The sequence below is a fragment of the Dermacentor albipictus genome, chromosome 7 (assembly GCF_038994185.2).
Source record: "Dermacentor albipictus isolate Rhodes 1998 colony chromosome 7, USDA_Dalb.pri_finalv2, whole genome shotgun sequence".
NCBI classification, from domain to species: domain Eukaryota; kingdom Metazoa; phylum Arthropoda; class Arachnida; order Ixodida; family Ixodidae; genus Dermacentor; species Dermacentor albipictus.
Genome location: NC_091827.1, coordinates 72458154 through 72482129, shown reverse-complemented (window position 1 = coordinate 72482129; position 23976 = coordinate 72458154). Strand labels below are relative to the sequence as shown.

The 23976-nt window shown below is 43.4% G+C and overlaps 3 long non-coding RNA genes across 4 annotated transcripts in view; 2 read left to right on the top strand and 1 right to left on the bottom strand.

Moving 5' to 3' along the window:
* The window catches only part of LOC135916083 (uncharacterized), a 30399-nt gene extending 23152 nt beyond the window's left edge, over window positions 1-7247 (top strand). Inside the window, exons 2-3 of the long non-coding RNA XR_010568843.1 lie at window positions 6621-6680; window positions 7161-7247. This is a non-coding gene — a long non-coding RNA (uncharacterized lncRNA). The remainder of the gene's footprint in view (window positions 1-6620; window positions 6681-7160) is intronic.
* Window positions 1-18096, bottom strand: part of LOC135916081 (uncharacterized) — a 28999-nt gene extending 10903 nt beyond the window's left edge. The window contains exon 1 of the long non-coding RNA XR_010568840.1: window positions 17804-18096. This is a non-coding gene — a long non-coding RNA (uncharacterized lncRNA). The remainder of the gene's footprint in view (window positions 1-17803) is intronic.
* LOC135916082 (uncharacterized) lies at window positions 7474-21414 on the top strand. Of its 2 annotated transcripts, XR_010568842.2 has the most exons (7): window positions 7474-7878; window positions 7965-8087; window positions 9041-9364; window positions 19468-19560; window positions 19790-19852; window positions 20030-20080; window positions 20248-21414. It is a non-coding gene; the product is annotated as an uncharacterized lncRNA (long non-coding RNA). The 2 variants fall into 2 exon arrangements; XR_010568841.1 differs by lacking the exons at window positions 7474-7878; window positions 7965-8087; window positions 9041-9364 and adding an exon at window positions 18641-18725.
* The last annotated feature ends 2562 nt before the right edge of the window (window positions 21415-23976 follow it).

Below are 23976 nucleotides of genomic sequence, written 5' to 3'. Positions count from 1 at the left end.
CTGGCGCTTTTTTCCTACACTACAAAGTGAAGGTAAAGCTACGAGTTGAATTCCATGGAGAAGAAAGCATCCTCCATTCTGAGCCCCTAATCCCCCTCCCCATGAAGCTGCCTTAATAGAAGTTGCAATGTTGCACAAAGGGTGAGCCCTCCATGAGGGTCGGAACACAGAATTGTTTGAAATAACTAAAGCAGGGTTCATACAATATCTCAGAGTAAAAAATTAAAGGATATTTAAGAACTTTGCAGGCCTTGTGAAAGCTTTTTCAAGGGTGCAAAATCCCATGCAGAAACCGGAGATAAGATCAGCGCCCTGGTCTTCTCCTAAAGTTAAAGTGTATATTGCTTCAATAAAAGTCTTGAAGTTCAGTGCTTGCGCTCAGCAGTATCTGTGTCTTTCCATATGCCCCTCTTTGTGCAGATGACAAGTTTCACAGTTCAAACTAAACCATTATCGATCTTTAACTATCCTCCAAGTAAGAAATATGGGGCTCAGATTTCTCGCGGCCGAAGTCTGTCTATTCGGAGGCAACAGTGCACAGTGAAGTCTCGTTAATACAAAAACCACCTTAACAAACCTCTTCACATTAACGAACTTTTCAGAAATCCCCTGCTCGCTCGTTATTGTTTCATTGTAGAAATGTTTCAGTACTACGAACTTCAGAATATTCAACTTTTCAATATAACGGTCGTTATTCAGTGTCGCTGTGATGTTAAACCTTTTCTACTGATGTAGTAGACCTTTTCATGCTATACTGCAAAGCCAACATTTTTGCGCTCTCCGTGAAAACATCAATGACTTTGGACCTCTCGCATTTCAATATTGTACTTGTTTAAACATTGACTAGCTTAGGGAATTTTAAAAATTTTACATGTGCTCTACAGCAGTCGCTTGTAATCAAAAGACCGTCCTTCAAAAGGAGGAAATTTGTATTGGATCATGTGTTGGTTCCTGTTTAAGTGATCTGTTCTAATTATCTTGTGACGAATATATTGCACTTGCCTTGACAAAGCATGCGCACCATACATTTCACATATTTTGAAATATTTTGATTATTGCTGAGTTATCCTAAAGGATGCGCGGCCTGAGTATTCTGAAGGGCTTCCGAACCAAGTGTTTGGTGCTTTTGATTTTTTGTCGCAAAAGAGTCTGATTCACGTCTGAGTTACCTGAAGATGGGTGCCTTCAGGTTATGTCCATATCGTTTTTCTAGACGGTCAGATGTGCTATCCATGCCATCTCCGGTGCGAAAGTCAGTCCTTAGCTCCAGTTTAGCTCATTCCAAGATTGTGAAAACAGGTATTGCAAAATGCTGCACGCACACTACTCTAAAAACGTTTTATGACCATCAGGTTGCATGCAGCCTTCAGCTCCAAGTGTTACGCACAGTGCTGGCTTTCCAACAGGATTGTGGAATTCTATAGCAGAAATCCCGATTAAAGAAGTAAATTGGGAATGCCGGACATGCCACAATGACCTTGAAACAAAAAAGGCATGGCCTGTCGTTGCGCCATACATTCATGACCTGACCCAACGCCTCAAAAAAGTGGCTGGCAAATGCGGCATCCTGGTCATTTTTTTTGGCACGTATGTCCAATATCGTGAATAATGCTACCAAGGCAGACTGCTCATCAAAGGACACTAGATGTTTCGAGAAGTGCAGAGTGAGTGTGGTGTACAGGATGCCACTTTCATGTGGGAAATGTTTTGTGAGCTACACACGCCGATGCATCAATGAAACTTTGAGAGAGCACCCCATTACTGCTAGGTCATTGACAGGGGGTGGGCATTTGGCAGATCGCGGGAAGCGGTGCTCGTGCAAGCCTGACTTTGAAGGCACACGTGTCATGCGCAGCTTTGCAAAGCAGACTACAAAAATATTTTGAAACTTTACCTTTCTACCTTTACTTTTTTACCTTTTAACATTTTACCTTGTTACCTATAAGAAATTTTCCTTTTTCTTACACAAATACTGTTTATTGTGATTTCTTGCCTTTGTAATACAGCTCACATTTTCCTCTAAAGGAACTTGTGCACAATATAAGCACACATCCAGTGTTATTTTTATGTTCCTTCCATCAAAATAGTTAGTCGTTATCACTGTTCATGCTGTATGCTCACCCTTCCCTCAACCTGTGTAAATCTTGTCCTCAAGAGCTAATATGGGGAAAATATATGCACAAGCTACCCTTAGCAGATATACCTACATACTAACATCAAACCATGAGAGATGCAGTGCCTATGATGCTTGTTATTCCCACTAGTATTAAGTGAAAAATACTTTTCGGATTACGTATAATGCTTTCAATTCATTTGCCCAGTAAGCGAAATCTTATGACAGTATTACCATTTTAACTTGCTGGTTGAACATATTCTCACCTGAATAGCACCAAGCAGCATAAATAGAAAACTACCTGCTGTGGTGACCAAATACGTGGAAAATGACCCATTGTAATAGAATTGACCCTTGAGAGCTGGAGAATTAGAGCATGTTGGCAGATTATCACTAATCAAACCACACTACTACCAAGCAGATGTTCTGTGTGGTGCTGTTGAAGTCAGTCATTTGATGATCAACATAGCGATAACCAGCAAATACTTTAGAAACAGCAAGGTGGCAATCTTGCATGTGGAAAATTGCTTGGTTCTTTAATGATCGTGCATTAATAAACTGAACTGAAAGTCAAAATAGATGCAACGTAACACAGACTCTGCATCAATGCCTACTTCCATGAATGGAGATAGCTTTAGAAGAATACAAAAAAAAGAAAAAAAAATTAGCAAGCTTACTAGAAACCTCCTTACTACTGTAGTACGTAAAAAACAGTGAATACTGACCTACATGTTTCATTTCATGCAATTCAAGCTCGTGGCTATTAACGCGATAGCGTTAAGGAGCTCGTGTCGCATAAAAGCCGGTGTCGTCGGCGTCGGTGTCGGCGTTTGCGGCGTTGACCGTGAGCGATAAATCACGGCAGGCGCTTCATAAATAAAAAGCAACTTCCAAGATTGGCCCGGTGGGAATCGAACCAGGGTCTCCGGAGTGTGAGACGGAGACGCTACCACTCAGCGACGAGTTCGATGCTTCCAAGCGGTGCAAACGCGCCTCTAGTGAATGCGGTGTTGCCTTCGAAACGAGCCGTGGAAAGTTATACTGCGGTGTATATCGGTAATTATGAACATGTAACGTACAGAAGTCACAATTACACGAGTTGCGAAGTGCGTTTCCGCTGCATTTCTTCTGCGCTTTCCGCACACGCAGAGCCATCTTGCGGCAAACACAGAAGACCCCCTCCTCTCAATGTACGGCGCTGCCCCGACAGGAGGCGCGCCGCGCGCGCATTGGGACCGCTGCCAGGCGCGTCGCGGGACTCCCTCTCCCCTGACGACGCTTCGCCGTGCTCCCGGTTTAGATTACTATCTATCTCTCTGCCCGTGCCGATCACGACGTTTGGCTGGCGTAGATCGTTTCCCCTCCGAGACACCGAGTTCTTTGGTTCGTTCCGTTCGCTCAGGCGCACGTTTCGTTGCCGCGCCGAACGCTGCGTTGCTCGACGCTCACCGCGTGATAGGTGGGCGCTAAGTCCGATGCGGGGCGCATCGTAAGTGATCGCTGTGCCGTAGCGCATTGTCTTATACCCCTTGGCGGGTCGACGGGGACGCTATCGCGTCCCACTCTTGAAGGCGAAGCTTAAGCGTCCTCCAAATTTTTGTTCTGGGAACATGGGAGAAATAATTCTAAAATAATGAAGAAGGTGGGGCCAGTTGGCGTTGACAGAACTCCTGTGACATAGGTAATGGCACGAACAAGGCTAATGGGAAAAAATCGGACAAGCCAAATTGGTACACTTCAACTGACAAGCCTTATTCTGAAGAACCATGCAAAGAAGCCACCGCATGCTGAATTAATGTGCACACAGATGCATAAACGAATGTCATGTAGAGGACAGCCAAATGCACGTAGAAGCTGATAAGCACCTACAAGAAGCCACTACAAAGCATTCACCAGGTTCTTCTGAGGGGAGAACACTTCTTTATCAGCAAGTACCAGTGATCTAGTGCTTACACATTCCTTAGTAGGTTTTGAAATGCAAAACACCTTAAACATTTCCCTTTTTAACTGCCTGGCGAACCGACTGAGCACTCGCGGGTTATGAAGACACGGTGAGCATAAATGGGTACATCTTAGGCAGTAGTCTGCCAAGTGGCCAGCGCCTGTGACAGCATTTACAGCGTTCCGGTACTCCCCAAGCAGCTCATTCTGGCACCTCTTTGTTCAATATAGCCCGTTCCACAGGGAAGTGTTATCTTCTATACAAGCACTACACTGCAGTTAACAAAGTGGGTGACCTGGTCCTTAGTGCATGTACCTTGCCTCCCGGCATTGTTTACCAAGCTGCACATTTTTGCGAGCCTTAGTGGCGTTGAAAATATATCTACAACAATCTTGTTCGCCACCTTTCTCTAGGCAGTGGGAAACCCCGTGTACGCAGCTATCCCCAGCAGCAGGGCGACCACTGGAGCAGGCAGTATTGCACGTCTACTGGGCGTGCACAGGTTGTGTCTATGACGTTCCTATTGTGCTGGAGGGAGCGGCTTTGCTGTTAAAAACATTGTGGGTGCTTTTGAACAGTGTTCAGCAGGGTTTAAGTTGACACATGAGTTGCCAGTAGGTGGTTGCCTGCGACTCTTCGATATTCGTATAATTTGAATGATAGCTTCCTTTGTTGGATGTACTCTCTTAGGAGAAAAAAGCCCTTGCTTGACTACCATTTTGCACACTCCAAGTTAAACGATGCATAGCTCCTAGCTGCCCGAGAACTGTTCTGAGCTTACTGTCCGTTGCCTACAAAGTATTTACTAGGGTACTCGCAAATAGAATCAGGAACACCATAAACTTCTGTCAACCAAAAGCATTCCGTAAAGGCTACTCAACAATAGACCATATTCACACTATCAATCAGGTGATAGAGAAATGTATGGAATGTAACCAACCCTTACATATAGCTTTCATTGATTACGAGAAAGCATTTGATTCAGTCGAAACCACAGCCATCTTGGAGGGATTATGGAATCAGGGTGTAGATGAGCCCTATGTAAAAATACTGAAAGATATGTATAGCGGCTCCACAGCCACCGTAGTCCTCCATAAAGAAAGCAACAAAATTCCGACAAAGAAAGGCGTCAGGCAGGGAAATACGATCTCTCCAATGCTATTCACAGCGTGTTTACAGAAGGTATTCAGAGACCTGGATTGAGAAGAATTGGGGATAAGAGTTAATGGAGAATACCGTAGTAAGTTGCGATTCGCTGATGATATTGCCTTGCTTAGTAACTCAGGAGACCGAGTGCTATGCATGCTCACTTACCTGGGGAGGCAAAGCAGAAGACAGGGTCAAAAATTAATCTGAACAGAACTGAAGTAATGTTTAACAGTCTCGGAAGAGAACAGCAGTTTGCGATAGGTAGCGAGACACTGGAACTGGTAAGAGAATACATCTACGTAGGGCAGGTTGTGACCACGGATCCACATCATGAGACTGAAATAATCAGAAGAATCAGAATGAGCTGGGGTGCGTTTGGCAGGCATTCTCACATCCTGAAGAGCAGGTTGCCATTATCCCTGAAGATAAAAGTGTGTAACAGCTGTCTCTTACCAGTACTCACGTACAGGGCAGAAGCCTGGAGGCTTACGAAAAGGTTCTACTTAAATTGAGGACGACGCAACGAGCTATGGAAAGAAGAATGATGGGGGTAACGTTAAGGGATAAGAAAAGAGGAGATTGGGTGTGGGAACAAACGCGACTTAATGACATCTATCTGCAAATCGAGAAAAAGAAATGGGCGTGGGCAGGACAGGTACTGAGGAGGGAAGATCACCGGTCGTCATTAAGGGCTACGGACTAGATTCCAAGGCGAGGGAAGCGTAGCAGGGGGTGGCAGAAAGTTAGGTGTAGGGATGAGATTAAGAAGTTTACAGGGACGACATGGCCAGAACTAGTACACTACCAGGGTAATTGGAGAGATATGGGAGAGGTCTTTGCCCGGCAGTGGGTGTAACCAGGCTGATGATGATGATGATGACTCATTACACTCCACGCGGTCACCCTTGTATTCAAGAAAGATCTGCTGATTTGCGACATATAGCGGAACTATGATGGTACAATATGCACAGTATTTAACATTTGCTTACTTTTGTAGCAGTCATTCCTGCCCTCCCTTCAGAGCAATCCCCAGAGTCTGTCACATCAGCAGTTGCCGCATTAGAGACGTGTTTGTCGCCCAACGGTATGTCCACCATCCTAATATGTTGAGATGTCATTGCTGTGCAGCAAGGTCGATCTTTATTTAAGGTTATTGTTTTATTGATACAGGCTGGTTGGTACCTGCTGTGTATGGTAACGATATGCAGAGCGAACCACAGCTTGCATTAGGTATCTCTTCAGTTTTCAGGTTGTTCCAACTTATTTCTGGTCCCTCGAAGTATTTTAGTTCACTGCTGTTTTTAGTGCTTCCCTAATTCACCACCGCTATGTTACGGTTCATTGCAATATGCTGAGTGGTCACTGCTATGGGGCATGGTTAATTTTTAATAATAGTGTTTTTTTCTTTATATTCAGGACGTTTGCTACCTCGTGTGTATTGTGATCATACGTACAACAAGCCACAGTCTACACTAGGTAAGTGTGCAGTTTTCAGGCTGTTGCAACCTAATTGTACTTCCTCCAAATATTTTTCTTCACTGCTGTTTGTATAGCTGCTCCAACGCCACAGTTCCTCCTAACCAGCACTACTGGGGTCTGATAAGAAATTTTTCATTGCGCGAAATAATGTAACACACTGGCTAGTGCTATGACCATTTGCTTGCAAAATATTTTGCACACTCACGACAGCTTCCGCTACAAGAAGGCAAACTTTATTTTGTTTTGCGACTTAAAGCAAAAGATTTACCAGAGCTCTTACATTTGAGCGTATTACGTGTGACATACAAGCGTGCACACTATGCTCCACAGTGCTGCACATGTTCTCAAGCCTTCCAGCCTATCTAGATGCATTGCTTACCGAGACCATGTACAACATGTGTGTTGTGACAGGTGTGTTGTACTGTCATTTTCGTATAAGCAATTACTTCATTAAATCCCTCATTCTCTAAATTCAAGGGAAGCCGAGATGAGGCAAGACCACTGCCTAGAATAGAACACCATGCTCCTTCAAATCAAGGCTCGAGACTTCTACTGCGGCAGATAGTAAGTCTCTACTGCCTGAAATAATTTTATCATACAATTCCTTGGCTACTGCAATATCTGAGCTCCTACATGTACAATTGTGTAATAAACTTTTGTCCTTCTCTTCATTTACCATGGTCAGCACTACAAGACCAGAGATGCTATGGTTGAGCAAGCTTTATATAGTGATAGCATGCAGTGCACTGTTTAACAAAATCACCCTTTGTGTACATTCTGTCAACATGAAACTTGTTATTATATTTTACTGGACGCCTTATATCTGGATTTCTCATGAGAATCACCAGTGCATCGCAGTCTGCCAGCGTCTCCGAACACCTCACAGTCACCTGCAGCACATGTGCTTACACAAAACAGCTTGAAAATACAATTCACAAAGAGCATTCATAACATAGCACAACTAATCATTTCAAGGCACACCAGAAGTCAGGACAAGGAGCCAGATCTATCTCACAGTCGTACACACCACCACTTGTGGCACCTGTTGCTGCGGTTGGGAAGTTGCATTCGCTACTTGCTCGAAACACTGTATTTTGTGTGATGCCTTGATTCTCAAGCACATGTGCAACTGAGTGTATTGCGGTCTTTTTAGAGCACCAGCAAATCCCCGCCTTGGCATCAAACCTTTTGACCAGTAAGTTGGTGCTTCCCAAGAATATAAATCAATGTCTGTGCGCCTGCTCGAGCGTTTTTGTAATGAGATGCACCGCTCTCTTTCAGTGCACTCTGAAATGTATTCGCAACCATCAACACCCCAAGATCAAACCTCTTTGGGAGAAGAGCAACAAAATTGGATCCGCCTGACCTTCCTTTTTTAAAACAAAGCATTACTTTGTTTTCCTTGTAAGTTTCATGTGGCTGCAGACAAAATAGTGCCAGTTTGTGCACCTTCGTTTTGCACAACAAAAACAAAAATACATGCGTAAAATGTAAACATTTTATGTTGGTGGATGGATCTGTAAATGAAATATCATATTATATCCAACATATTCTTACATATGCCTAATTTCCTTTTTATCTAATTGTTTCATGTGTGTTAATTGGTGAATACCCAACTTTCGCCAATATTCTAGAATGCGTATGTACGATTGCGACACAAGAAGTACAATCTTTTCTTTACAAGCATCATGCAATTCCCTCATGCTCGTGTCAGGCAAACACCGCATTCGTTTTCTGAAAAGTTCATTTTGACGTACCTCATCAACTGAATGAATGTGTGTGGGTTAGTGGTGCAAGGGCCAGGTAACATATGAACTGTGTAGCACGTAATATAAAAGTTGCATAAGAATAAAGTTGTGGTGTTTGCGGTGGATAAACATAAATGTTACTACAGAAATATTTGTATGCATATTGTACAAAATTTATTGATGTGTTTCACAGAAGCGTCGCAGAATGTCATACTTTTAAACTTCCAACATAACAATTTTCGAGTAATAATGCTGCTTCATTTAATTCTCAAATGACACCTCGAGTTAAGACAAATACCCGGAAGGCGTTGACTTCGGGTTCTTTCAAAATGCAGCAGCGCCATCGTGACGAGCATTCCCGCCTCCGTCAAGTTCTTGCAAGGCTAAAGAAGCCCACGTGAACAATTGCCTTCCGTGCTTAGCTTCTGCGTGAGACAACAAGGTATATTATCATAGATTACTTAGATATACGGAGAGGGCAAATACATCTGCAGCCATTGAAAAAACATGGGAGGCGATGGCCCATGGAATTTTCAGAATCACTTCAGAGTGATCCAGGCAGCAAGTAGCACCTGCCCTGTACTAAACCCGGACCTTGCATCTTTGCAGCATTTCCCACTGAGCGGATCAACACGGATCTAGCGTCGCCGTGCCTGCTGAATCCTCTTCTGATGGCGCAGCTGTGAGGCATATCTACGAAAGATTGCTTAAGAAGAGGGTGACTTAACTGGTGGCCTACGACGGACCTATCGCCCGAATGGCTGATCGCGCTGTCACCACAGCAGCTGGTGCGCGCAGCGGCTATTCTGGCAAACGACGCACCTTGGCTTTGGTATAAGAGCCCTGTCTGGATGGAGCCGCCATCACTTCAGAGCGATCCATGCAGCAAGTAGCACCTGCCCTGTACTAAACCCGGACCTTGCATCTTTGCAGGTACGTAAGCGTTCAAACGTTCATCTCGAGTTCAAAATATAGCTGCTGGATCGCTCTGCATTGTTGCTCTGTTGTAGGAAAATTGTAATGGGTGAAAATCCGCTGAAATCATTTGGACAGGCTCTTGCGGACCAACCGCCGGGTACCAATAAAGAACTAGCTGAAGTCTTGCTTGACATAACCTCAAAGCTGGAAAGTATCACAACAAGCATCAGAGCTGACATAAGAAGCTTAGTAGCAGACAACAAACAGTCCCAGAGGGACATGCAGGACATCAAGACATCCATGGATGTAATGAATAGGACATTTGAGCAACTAAGGACTGACGTGCACAACGTGCACCGCGAACTATCAGAAGTGAAACACCATCAGGCTAGTAATATTGGCGATGTGCACCAGTTGCAGGGGGAAGTGAGGGAAATGCGACAGGAAATAATCGAGCTCAAGCAATACAGTCGTCGAAAGAACTTGAAATAAGAAATGTTCCAGTGTCGGCAGACGAATCGCTGCCAGACATGATGCGAAACATAGCGACTTGCTTGAAGATGGAACTTCGTACCGAAGATAACGATGTAGTGCATCGAGTTCCGACCAAAAACAAGGCTCAACAGAATATTTTGGTAAGGTTTACATCCACTGCAGTCCGAGACAAAATGTTAAAGAATACCAAGAAAGAGAGATTGTCTACATCAGCCCTTGGCTTCCAGAAGAATGAGCCCATATTCATTAATGAACACCTCTGCCAGGAGTTCTCGCAAAAGCTCGCCAAGCGAGAAGAGAGAAAAATTGGAAGTATGTATGGGTATCGCAGGCCAAAATTCTAATGCGGAAAACCGAGAATTCTCGTGTCTTGCACATCATTTCTGAAGACGACCTGAAAAAGGTAGTTTAGAGCCTCTAGTGCTAATCTTGTTTGCCACACCAATCATGGTGTTCTCAATCCGTGATGTTGAACGGGAATTCCACAAAACCCAGGTTATATCGATACTTCACTGTAACATTCGAAGTTTTCGAAGAAACAAAGATACATTGTGTTCCTTTTTGGCACAGCATAATTTTACCTTTGATGTAATTGGCTTAACGGAAACTTGGTTAAAAGAAGGCGAGCACATCTCCATTCCGGGATACAGTGTTGTAAGCAATCCCAGGAATACAGTATCTCGTGGTGGTGGAGTGGCTCTACTAATCACGCAGACAGTACCCTTTAGGATAATCACCAATACTGAAATAAGTAACAATACGGTTGAATCTCTCTTTGTTCTTTTAGATTCACGCATAGTTGTTGGTACAATATACCGGCCACCAAACTCGAGTCTGCCCGTTTTTTATCAATCGTTGGAATCTATCCTTTCCACCCTAAGCAGTAAGAGCTATGGTACCATCACTATTGTTGGCGACTTTAACATTGATATCAGCAAAGACACGAATTGTGAATACACGCACCTACTGGATTCATACAACTTCAAAAATACAATCCAAGAACCTACTAGATTGTCACCAAGTGCATCTACAACTATAGACCATGTATTGTGTAACAGTGATAACATACATTCTGGCGTACACGATACAAGTCTCACGGACCACTGCCCTATTTTTGTGTTATTACACAGCACAAATAATACCATTGCAAAAAAGACTATCTTGGCAAATCGCAGGATTAATTACAAAATACTGCGACAAAAAATTAAAGAAAAGGAATTTCAAGATGATTTTAGCAGTGACGCTCATATCGAATGCGCAAACTTTACAAATGCATTAGCCCACATGATATCTCAGAGTACCACATATAGACAAAAAATGCGAGGAACCTTTGTGCCCGTGGATGAATAACACCATACTTACAGCAATAAAAGAAAAGGACTGGTGGTACCAAAAATGGAAATAACATAGAGATAACACCTATTATTTGCAAAATTATCGAATATCTCGTAACCACGTGGTAGCTGTTATCCGGAGGCGGAAAAAAGAATACAACGCATTCCTAATAAAACAAGCACAAGGCAATACCAAAAAAATGTGGGAAATTATAAAAGCAGTAATTGATAAACCGAATAAAAAACCAATCGCTTCTCAACATGTCGATGCCAAGTGCGCCGGCACTTTTAATGGGTATTTTACTAGCATTGGCCCAAAACCAGCGGAGCGTATTCCAGTTACTGAAAGCAATGTCGATTGCCCCATCATCCATGCATGTTTTTCCTTGGATCAAGTGGACGAGCATACCATAACCTCAATTACATCAGGCATGCCTTCATACAACGCTACTGGCCACGATGGGATTACTGTAAAAGCATTGAAAGACAATATGGATATTCTTGTGCCAGTACTCACTAAAATAATTAATAACTGTATAATCCGAGGCACATACCCTGATATATTAAAGATAGCAAGAGTTTCTCATTTATATAAATGGTGACGTCAATGACCCTGGAAGCTATCGGCCTATCTCTGTGCTTAGCATAATAAATACTGTATTTTAAAAGGTAATCGCGGCACAACTGAAGCACTACCTAAACGAAAACAAGCTTCTAACAGATTCCCAACATGGATTTAGAGCCAATCGATCAACGTCATCAGCAGTGTTAGAATTAACCCAGAGTATATACACAGCTCTACACAAAAACTAGATTGCCGTAGGATTATTTTTAGATTTAAAGAAAGCATTTTACACGGTCTGTCATTCCATACTTCTAAAAAAATTACGAACTTATGGTTTTAGCGAAATTACAATGGACCTCTTTTCAAGCTACCCAAATGGTCGAAAACAATATGTAAAATTTGGCTCCTTTCTTTCCCAGTATACTACTATAGTCACATGAGTTCCGCAAGGATCAGTTTCGGGGCCCATACTGTTCTCGCTATATGTAAACGACCTCCCAACAATACTAAAGTCATCAAAATGTATCATGTACGCTGACGATACCACGCTATTATTTTCAGGTAAATCTCCTGGAATATTGCAGAACACTATAAACAGCGAGTTATCCAACATATCAGCTTGGTTTGCTTGTAATAAATTAACACTTAACAGAGATAAGACAAAATACATAGTATTAAACTCCCGTTATTCCAGGGGTGACACAATTGGCATGCAAATTCACCTTCTAGGTGGAACAATAGAACAACTCGATCACATAAAATGTTTAGGGGTATTATTGGACTGCAACATGAACTGGAGACCACATATATCTAGTATATGCGCGAAATTAGCTTCGGCTTGCTATTTATTAATAAAATGCAGGGAATATCTTGACCTTAGCGTACTTAAAGTTGTTTACTTTTCGATATTTCACTGTCACATCACATACTGTTCTGAATCATGGTCTAGCACATATAAAACATACATAGATCCCGTTTTTCGGTTACAGAAAAGGGCCTTGCGCATTATGACATACACAAGCCCACATGATAATACTGACATGCTGTTCTGTCGTCTCGGTATATTACCTTTATCTCTGGCATGCGAAATGAAAGTTGCCATTTTGATTAACAATATCTTACATGGGAATCACTCATTATCAACAAGCCTGTTTGTTACACCTAATGGCAATACAAGGGGTGCAACAAATATAAATTTTAACCTACCAATCACTCGTAACACGTATGGCCAACGACTTCTTGAGTTTCATGGTGCTAAAATTTGGAATACAGTACCTCTTGAGGTAAAAATGGCCAACAATTTCTTATCAGCTGTTAAAAAGCTATACCTATCAAAAAGTACGTGATTTTCTGTCAGTCTGGTTCTCCACCTGTTTCATACTGTGCTGGATCTATTCAGAAAGCCTAAACACTTCAACACAGACCCTTGCAAATGTGTCACTTCTAAGCATAATATGCTATCGCGGTTTTTTCATTGTGTATGTGCATGTATTCTCCTGACAGTTCTGTTTTATTACCATTGATTGATATGCACTGTTTTTCTTTTTTAATGTTTTTGATTGTATGTATCCACCTAACTGTATTAGGTTGTATCATTAAAAAACTAGATAAGCGCATGACATTGTAGCTGCTACTACAAATATGACTATGGGCCTACACTAGCCTTTGGCTACAGGCCCAACAGTTCCTTTGTACAAATTATTATCAATGAAAAATAAACTGAATTGAATTGAATTGAAAAAATTGAAAACAGTTTGCCCTCAATACTTATTTTACAAGCTCCAAGGAATACGGGTACCTTGAGAACATGGTTCTCAAGGACATGGAATGTCTTTAAGAACATGTTTATCAGACATTTTAATTGAGCCAGGGGGTTTTGCCTCATATTCTTGAGTTTCTTAAATTAACAACAAAAAATGAAAAGTGCAGGACAGAGCTTGTTGCGTGATCTTGGATCAAATTTTCTTGCAAAGAACATTGCAGCAGCATCAGTAGCAACACATCATTCGTGGACATGTTGATAATGCAAGGGAAATAACTGGTGGCATAGCCAACACTGCAGTGCTTGCGTGATTGCTGGGACTAGCCAAAAAATGAATTCAGCCAGTAGCTTTTTCACTGGGGATGATGCTGTCTGCTGTGAGTCCCTTTTACGCCTAATAAAACAACTAATCACCACGCTGAAGTCATGTGGCCTCATTGTAAAGACATTAGTTTACGATCAGGGAACCAGCAATTGCGTTATTGTTTGGACACTGGATGTCAGTCCTCAAAAGCCCTTTTTTATCAATGATAAAGTGATCAACTTCATTTTTGACACCACTCACCTTTTGAAATGTGCGAGGAAAAATCGAGCAATCTGAGAAAGCGTGGTCTCTCTATTAACAATAAAGCTGCTTCCTGGATCTATATTGAAACTTTATATGAGTCAGAATGTACATTGAATATAAATTACCTACCGATAATGACTCCTAAGCACATCCACGAAAGTGCATTAGGCAACATCAAAGTTAGTTACGCTGCTCAGGTGCTCAACAACAGCGTCTATGAAGGAATAGAAACATTTATAATTTTTGATGACCTTCCACCAGAAGCCACGAGCACTGCGGAGGTTATAGAAAAAAATGGTTCAATTGTTTGATTTGTTCAATTGTTCTTGTGTACAGATTACACAGCGAAAAATCAGCTATGCTATCAGTGCTTCTACAGAGCGCATAGCTGTCACAAATTTATGCATCTGATGAATTAAATCTTGGAAGTTAAAAGCACCCGGACAAACATAAGTACACAGATTCGCAGGTTACAATAAAAGCAGTTTTCTTGTTGTGAGCATATCTAAAGGAATTCCTCGACTTCAAAGTTTTCCGCACGCGCCATCTAAATCATTCCACTTGGAAAACCTCTTAAGCAATATTCCGCAGCAGCATGACTGTAATCGGACTCTCAAGGCATTTCAGATCTTTGCTGGTCTAAAGCATGTTATTGCTGGAAAACTATCGAACTTTTCATGTAGCACTAATTGTGAAGCAGACAAAGTCAGTCTTTTAATTAAGTTAAAGAAGCTAAGACTTCACCAAGATAGCTCTACTGCGACTTGAAGCTTTAGCTTAAGTCTTTCAGGTTACTTTTCTAAGAGCGCCAAAGAACCATCAGATGGCTGAAATCAAACGTGGTATGTTATGTGTCCTGTTACGAGTCCAAGCATTTCTGAAAAGGGTTCCATGTTCACAGTTAATGATCTCTGAAAAAATAAGAGGCAGGAACTACCTTCACCAAGCCAAATTCACACAATGTTCAAAGCAGTGGAGGTGCAGACTAAGACTCTCGGAAATTTAACAGTACCCACAGAAGCAGTTTTCAATTTTGTACGAAGATTGGAAAAAATGTTTTCTGCCCAATTAGATGCTAGTGTGCACTGTAAAAACCTATTGGAAAAACTGCTTCACATTCTGGGGAAGGTGATAGGTTTTCCATTCTGCAGTGCTTAGTGTCACAAGTTGATCCTGCAAATTTTTTTCCACGTCAGGATTCTATGGCATAATAATATTAGAGACAAAAACTCAGTCACGCAAGAACTTCTCAGTCTGCTGCAAAGCGAAACCTGCAAAAACTCTCTTTAAACCGCAGGTCTGTGATTTATTAGTTTTTAAATTCCGATTGTTATATGCATGCGAGAATGGGATCAAAGGGACTCCCAAGTGTGAGTCGCTCATTTATTCTTTGCCAGTTTTTCTTTCTGATGCGATTTGCTATTGTTTGTATATTTTGTACCATAGCACTATAAATGGTGAGTGTTGTTTCTTGTATTTATGTTGTCAATTCAGCATGTAGCAGCTTTAGGACGCCCAAACGAAAAAGAACAATTAGACCATCCCTATTGGTTTCTCAGCACTTGCCGTGCTGTCAAATGAGCACCTTGCAAAATCAGGTGAGAATTTTCATAGCCCATTTGTCTGCGGTCTGTGGCAAGCAGCAACGAATTTCTGCTATTATTGGCAGTTACTTGCATCTTTTGAGCACTGTCTAGCCAGTTGCCTTTGTAGAAAAAATACAAATGGTATGTCAATCAAAATATTTTCACCCTGAAATCTTTTTTTTTAGTTTTCCTTTAGCTGCCTTGATTTCACAAATTTCGCGTCCATTGAAATTTAGCAGGCAAGATTAGAGATAGTTCAAGTTCAAGATAGTTCAAGTTACATAGGTGCAAAACCTGCTTTCACAAAATTAAATGGCCACCAATAAGTTAGTACAGATGCCACATGGCGTTCGTTTCATCGTGATCGAGCCTGGTCGGGATTAAATTTCTCGGTAGCGATTGGCTTCTTGGCTCAATCTGCGCAAGGGAGGGCAATCGGGGTGGGGAATGGCGGTGCACACCGGGCTCAATCCCGGTCAGAGGTAGGAGTGTGACACCGGTATAAGAGGAGGCAGCCAACTGATGTTGCGCCGTAAGCTGTTGCGTTCTTTCCGCCAAGCTATCAGGCGTGGTAGAGCCGCAAAGATGCTGCATAAAAGTGACACGTGGTGACAGGTAAATTATTATACTTCGTAGCAGAGCGCATGTCATGTACCTTAAATCTTCTTTCTAGTGCGCTTGTGCTTCTCTTATTTCTAACCATTTCTTGCATGGCAACGGGGCTTGTTTGTGTGAACTGGTAGTCGTGTAGAAGTTCTTGTTTTGCTTGCAGAATGCTAGTTAATAATTCTCTAGCATACGCCATATTTGCTGTTGCCTGTGTTTATTACAGCTGAGGCCTTGATGTCACCTGGAATTGTCCTGCACGAAATGCAACAGCTGTAACAGCTGGGGCACTGCGGCGTAATAAACAAGAACCGGTGATCGATGACTGTAAGAATCGGTTAAGAATGTGAGTTAACTCGACTGAGGTCGATACTACATATGTTTATATATGTAGGCGCTACGTTACCACACAGAAACCCAGCCAGCGGGTGCACGGTAAGCAGCTGCGAGAACCAGGTAAAACGGCCATATTGCACGAAAACTGTATTTTAGTTTTCTGTTGTACAGCGCCATCTCCAGGTCGTATAGTTTAGCTCACGACGCCGCCGCTACTCTTATTACCGTCGCACTGAGGAAGGTACAGTTTCCCTTCTATACGTTTGTACATGTGTTCTGTGGCCATGTGACATTCGTGCGTTGTACCGCTTCAACGCAAGGCTGGCAAGAACAGAACACGCACACAGGTATGTGTGCGTGTGTTGGTAATGTCAAAGCAGCCACCCCCGCCCTCACGTGTTGCGCACCCACTTTCCTCCATATAAATCACGTGCTATATAGCCTAGATCGTCAGTTCCCTTTGCGCCCGGTTGCAAAATTCGCTCTTGCTGCCCGAGCACAATCGCGCTCCGCCTTCCTCCCTACCATCGCCCCACTGCCTTTCGCGCGACGGAACGCGCCGCGTTTGCGCTCAGCTTTCTTCGTGCAAGCGCACCCCATTGAGCCGCGATTGTCGGCTTCCCTCGCACGCTTTTACACACACATACAGATAAGACGCGCAACGACAGTTTTGTCGCCCTTGAACATTATGTTGAACTTCACGGCGACGCCGACGCCGACTGCAAGAATACGCTTTGAGGGTCCGTATAACTGTTATCGCAACAATAAGATTACTCATTTTCCCGGAGGGGCAGTAGGGGCCGTAGTAGAAAGCGGGTGTGCACTCCTGCAGCTGCATCTTCGCTCGTGCCTGGCTAAAGATACGTCTGACCTACCTGCTTTGCTACTGTTTCGCCAGCTGCGCCGCTCCCGTCTGCCAATTTTTGCGCATGTGATTTCAGAGGGAAATTTGTTTCACTTAAAGGCCAACATAAAAACAATTTTTTTAGAAGTCACAGAGAGCAGCATACAAAAAGCCTGGCACGAGCGCTCATACTCTTCCATGAGTGCAGGCACGGTCTCAACTACAGCCCTACTGCTCCCCCTGGAAAATCAGCGATGTTATCTTAAATTTAGAGCGCCGTAAGGTGTGAGAGAGGTATGATCCACCATGACAGACTCAGCACAAGCACCGCACGTGCGAGAAATTCTGTTCGACGTACCTTCAGATGCTTGGATTCGCATACGTCCGACGTACCTTAAGACATAGCGATCCCCAAATGGGGTGTCAGTGCCCACTGCTTGAAATGGGTAACCACTCTGGCAGCAAGGTTCGGAGCGTATACAAAACGCAACCTCCCATCACAATGCCGGCATTCTTAGGCACGAACGCATACAAAATGAGTTAAAATGAATTTTCCTCCATAGTACCTATGCAGTCACATAATCAGGCAACCAACGCCCACACATTTTCTCTCTCGCCACCGCTTTTAGTCGCGCTTGCGCACAAACGTCGAGGTCCTGGGTTACCCGCCAGGCCATGTTGTGCTGTCTATCATTTGTAAAATCGGTGCCAGACAGGCTACGACATTGTGTGCTTCATTTGGCTCGTTTGGCTGCACCCAATCAGAGCGGACTAGGCTTTGTCTTCTGCGTCAGCAGACGAAACATGCCTGACTTCACACTTACTAGCTGCACGTATGCCCTTGCCTGAAACTAAATGCTAATGCACCAGTTTCTTCTACCAGATCTAAACAAACTGCGCGGACATACACTGCGAATGCACAGTGCACGAAGACAACTTGTCAATGCATATAATACAGCTCGGAGTGTGAAACAGTCCACACCATACCTAAGAAAATTTTGTTTTCTTGGAAGATTAGCTCACCTTCCTCTGTGACTCATAGTCACACAAATACTACTAAGTTCAGATAACGAAAAAAACAGAAAGAAAGAAAAAGAAACACTAAGCAACCAAACTAAGTGTTGTCGCCTATTGGCCGCGAGATCGACCTATAGGTGGCAGCACCGTCGCCCCGTTAGTGTGGATGCGTCGCCCGTGCGGTGTGTGGAAGTGTACGGGCCGACTGTTTTCATTTCGCGATTCTGTGCTCCGTGCCCGCAGGAAACGCTTCATTTACCATGGTGAGATTTTCTTCGGTTCCGCACTGCAGCACATATTACACAGAGCCAGGGATAAGCTTTCACTATTATCCCGTTGACGTGGCACGTCGCCGAGAATGGCTCGTCAGGCTTCGGAACGGCAAGGCGCCTTCCAAGTATGCGATGGTGTGCAGTAAGCATTTCGACGATGGTGCGTTGAAGCGTTCGTTGACGAAAAAAGGTTGTGAGTAGTCAAATATGATATCACGTTTGGGAATCCTAATCGGCAATCTGGGCATTAATGTTTGCTGCATGCGTAGTTCCTGTGTGGTTACTGTGCGTGTGAAGATCGTTGCAGTCCGCGAAGGTTCGTGGCGGCGTGGCCTGGGATACCAGTAATGAGTTGCCACTGCTTTCATATGCTTCCGCAAGTAAATTAACCGTGTCTCCACGCATGCAATTTATTTTATATCCTTCATGCGCCGCCTGCGCAGTGAATGCAAGGTTCGCGCTCAGCTGCGAGTCCGTTTAAACGACCGTCTCCGAGCGTGACTAGTTGTCACGTTTTCCGTTGTCTTTCCTCAGCCACGGGAACTGTTCTCAGTGTTTCGAAGTGTAAATACGAGCACCGAAACACGGAAAGTGTGTACGCATGATCTCATACAGATTAAACAGTGTCGTTTCGCGAGCCAACAACTGACGGTCCATTAAGCGATGAACGAACATGCGCGAGCGAATTTATTGCTACTGCTCATATTGATATATTTTTTTCTCTCTTTTATAGGGGGGCGGAAAAAACTGAAGCACGACGCACTGCCAACATTGAACTTGCCGCAGCGCAGATTTGACAAGCAAAAGCTGCCTCGCAAGCCACCGGGTTAGTGATGCTATTGACAGGCGTTCTTTCGATGATTTTTGTCCACACAAGCTGTTGCTTCATTTTTGCAGCGACCGAATTTTTCATAATCCTATGCAGTTGCCCGACAGCTTATATGCACACTCGCGGTTGTTTTTGTTTGGTGAAAGTACCCAAATGCACGTGGAACAATCGTATTCAATAAGGCGCAACCCCCCAATACCCTTTTCCTTCTTTTTTTTTGTAATAGCAAAGAGAGCCCCTGTTTCAAGGCAATCAAGGATGCCAGGAAGCATAGCCGACGATGTTGCAGGTGAGTTAGAAATTTCATTTATACCTCATTATGTGCCCAAGAGGATGACAAAACTAATTTAAATGTTGAGCCAGAGTTTTTCCGGCATTATGTGCCTCGTGGTAGCCTTTGAATAACTTCTGCGAGCACAATGGTTTAGCGTTTTCGAAGTAATTCACTGCCTGGCGTATGGTGCAGGTCATGTCTCTGTTCATGAAGAAAATCCTGCTGAGGAGACTGCGTACGAAGGTACGCTTCTGCGAGATTACCAAATTGGCTACTATTTTTGCTAGCTAGCATTCTGATTTGGTATGACAAGAAAGCATACTTGGCACAACGAATACACATTAAGTATAGTTCCACACATACGAGTTTACTATACCAGTAAAGACAGATCTATTGTGCATTAATTACAGTGCCACAAGATGATATCCTGGAACAGTTCACCGAGATTGTGTGTGCACAAGCTGGCACACTATGGGACGCATTTGTACAAGCGAGTCATCTCCCGGTCATTGGCTGCCCCAAGCCTCTCCTTTCATGTGCGGTTGGGTAGACAGACGACACCATCAAAGTGCTCACAAGATTGTCATGCCTGCAGCTGTTGAAGAATATAATTGATCAGTTCGCTGCCTTGCGCAGAGTATCCATTCCGAGAGGTTTTGCATTAAGGGACGAAGATACCGTGCTGATGGTTCTTGTGAAACTCTACCACAACATAAGCTTCAGCTTTTTATCTGTTCTTTTTTCCATAGACAGAACAACTGCATCGAACATTTTTAAGAATGCCATATGAATTCTTGCAAATGTACTTGGAGAGGCGGTGTTTTTCCCTTGCTAAGAGTTAGTCCTGGAAAACTTGATAATTTATTTCAAGGAATACAAGGAAACTCGCATTGTATTAGACTGCACAGAGGTGGCCCTTGAAAGACCAGGTGACTTCAGATCGCGACTGCTTACATACAGCCACTACAAACGCCAGTACACAAAGTGTTGACTGGCGTTGCTCCAAGCGGCATGATAACATTAGTTGGGAAAGCGTTTGGAGGTCGCGCTTCAGACAGGCAACTCACAGCCCACTGAAATGTACTCATCAAATGCGCGGCATATGTCGACCGTGTTATGGTTGACAAAGGTTTCTTGATAGAGAACCTTTGCGACAAGGCCAGGGTTAGTATGGACAGGCCCCCTTTTTTAAAGAAAAGGCAACAGCTTGAAGAACATGAAGCAAACAAAAATCAAGCGATTGCAAGAGCAAGACTACATGTTATAAGAGCCATTTAACTTGTGAAATCCTTCAAAATTCTTCAACAGAGGTACCCCATTCAGCTCCTTCCTGCGTTTGACAAAGTCATCCTGTTGCTTGCTGGCATAGTAAACTTATCAAGGCCAATTTTGGGTGAAGACAAGTTTCTAACAAATATCTAAAGAGTGCACAAAGTTGAAAGAAACGCGAAATAATACCAGGTGTGTTATATTGTTGCCAAATCAATACGTTCAGTGGTCACTATAGTGCAGAAAGCACAAAGAGATAAACAAAGTGCCGACGTGAACAAATAATTTTGAAAATTGCCTTTCACCCTGTTCGCTTACTTATTGCACAATGCTTTCAGGAATAAACGTTCGAAAAGTTGCTACATGCATATTGTGTGTTTCTTTTGTACAATGTGCGCGGGTGCCCCGATGAAGACTAACTGCTCCTGAGTCTGGAGCTGTCGGCTAAACTGGCCAGCACTGCAGTTGTTTTATGCGAAGCATATTACTAGAGCTCAACCCAGCTCCTCAGGTGCGGCGGTGTCGCCTTCAATACCACGTGACACCGTGACGTCACGACAGAGGAGAAACGGGGCTCCAACTCGCGCCAACTCACGAGGTGAGATGCCTCCTGGAGACAGAGCTGCTCGTTGGAATGAGAAGCGAAGGTTGCGGCGTGCTACAGAGACTGTTTCTAAGGGGCTTTGCTACGGCGCAGCCACTACGCGCCCCGCATCGGACGCGGTGAGCGTCGAGCAACGCAGCGTTCGGCGCGACAACGAAATGTGCGCCTGAGCAAGCGCCGCACGCCTGAGCCGACGCCGACGACACCGGCTTTTCTGCGACACGAGCTCCTTAACGCTGTCGCGTTAAAATAAAGGCTAGTATGCTTCGCATCCTGGGCTTAACCTTAGCTAAGCAACAGCCATTTTTTTGTATATATACCTTGTAAATAGGCTAGTGCTTAATTTATCGTTCGTTTAACAATATTCATGCCAGATCCTTTGCAACACTGAATAATTTGAAACAAAGGAAAACGAAAAGCCAGCATGCTGATTAGAATGAGCCATCGGCCACGCCCTGCTGCAAGAGCCTAGACTGTCACGATTGCTGAAGCTCAGTAGCACAGAGCTCGACCAGCACTTCGGACGAAGGCCTCTTCCAGTTCAGGTGTCAGCCTCGAGCGAAACAGCTACGGTGTCTGCAGCAGGGAGTGTCCCCTACCCCCAACCGCGAGCGATATTTTTTTTAAACAGGAAAATTTCTTTCAGCGCAGCCCCAGCAGTTGTAACATCTTCAATAATTATCCCACCGCAGTGGTGAATTTCTAACGATGAATGAGTTGGCTACAACATAAACAAAGAAACTAGAAAACATCAGTTTGCAGCCAGTTAAACATCTCGTTTAATGAAATTTGTTCTGGACAGCACAATATGAGCAGGTATTCATTGTTCTAAAGTTCAACACATACTAAGATGCCCTAAGCACAGTAAAAAGGTATTCGCTATAAATTAGCCTCACAAAAGTACTGCATTGTTCAAAGTATTCCTTGTCGAATGCTACGTGTAGTAACTTCCAGACATCTGAACTCTCGTATACAAAGAAGTCGCATGAATGGATTCCCAGTGCACCCATTCGCACCTGAATTTGAGTTAAGTATGCTGGCTTAGAGATTTCCTTACTGAAAACATTAGAAATTTTTGAGGGCACTTTATCTCAAGCATACTTGTTATTCCTGAGCAGCATTCGCATGCAAAATTCACAATTCCATCAGGGGAACAACCGATCACAGGAAAATCTTTATACACTATAAATCCAGTCTGCTTCACAGTGATGGTGGGCCCATGGGCATTCGTTATTGCTGTATAGCTTTCCCTTGCTTAGCTTTCTCTTTCACTACCAGCCTTCCTGGCCTTTGTCTGAAATGTTGAGCTTTCAAAACTGCCTTGAATAGACCTGACAGGTTGTGGGGCCGTGGCTCTGACTTGAGCTTATTTGCTTTTGTTTTGAACATGTGACAGATTGAACTGGTGACAACACCCTTGCGATAGCTGTGCCAATCATCACTATCAGATTGGGACACCGTGAGCCTATTTCACTAAATGTGTCTTTATTAAATCCTTGTTGCACCTCTTCCACGAAGGCACCGAAATCTGGCTTCTGCGACTTTCTTATGAGCTCGAGCATTGTGCAGGGCTTCGCTGCTTCGTTAGTTGCAGTGTTGTTGGCAAGCTTGTCGAGAGCGGAGAGTCCTGCGGATGCAGAAAGGCATTTGTTTTGTCATCACAAGTTGAAAAATCAAACACCATATGTATGAATTTCTGTCGATACACATGCCCCTGAAAAGAAGCTTTCTGTCACTATAGAACAATAGCTTACCCTCGCAGGTGTACGAAGTCAGGTACTTGAAAATGAACGCATGAAGTTGGCACCTGGTCTTGGCTTTTTTTGTGACGTGCATTTCGGTTGAGCAAGCATATGGCAAGCCACGAATGAGCTTTTTTAGTACTCCTTCCTTTGGCCGAGAAACTGCAGGCTCCTGAAACTAGGTACAAACCTCCATTAAATTCACATACTTACAATGGTTAACGTATTCGCTTAAAATTTCGGTGACCTAATTGTAACAGTGTACAAAATAAATACAGCAAACGTGTTGGGCATGCCAGGACAAAGCATCAAATATAAATAAATTTGATTGACGGTTGTACTCAAGAGCTTAAATCAAATGGCAACTAGACAATTCATTAGCAAGATTACTTGGTTGCGAGCAAACATATGCCATTTTCTTGAACATTTTTGTAAGAAAGCTAAACATTCTCTAAAAGTAGTGAATTATCTTAGAATAAATTGAAAAAATAGAGTAGTCATTCTGGAGGTTGCTGTGTACATGT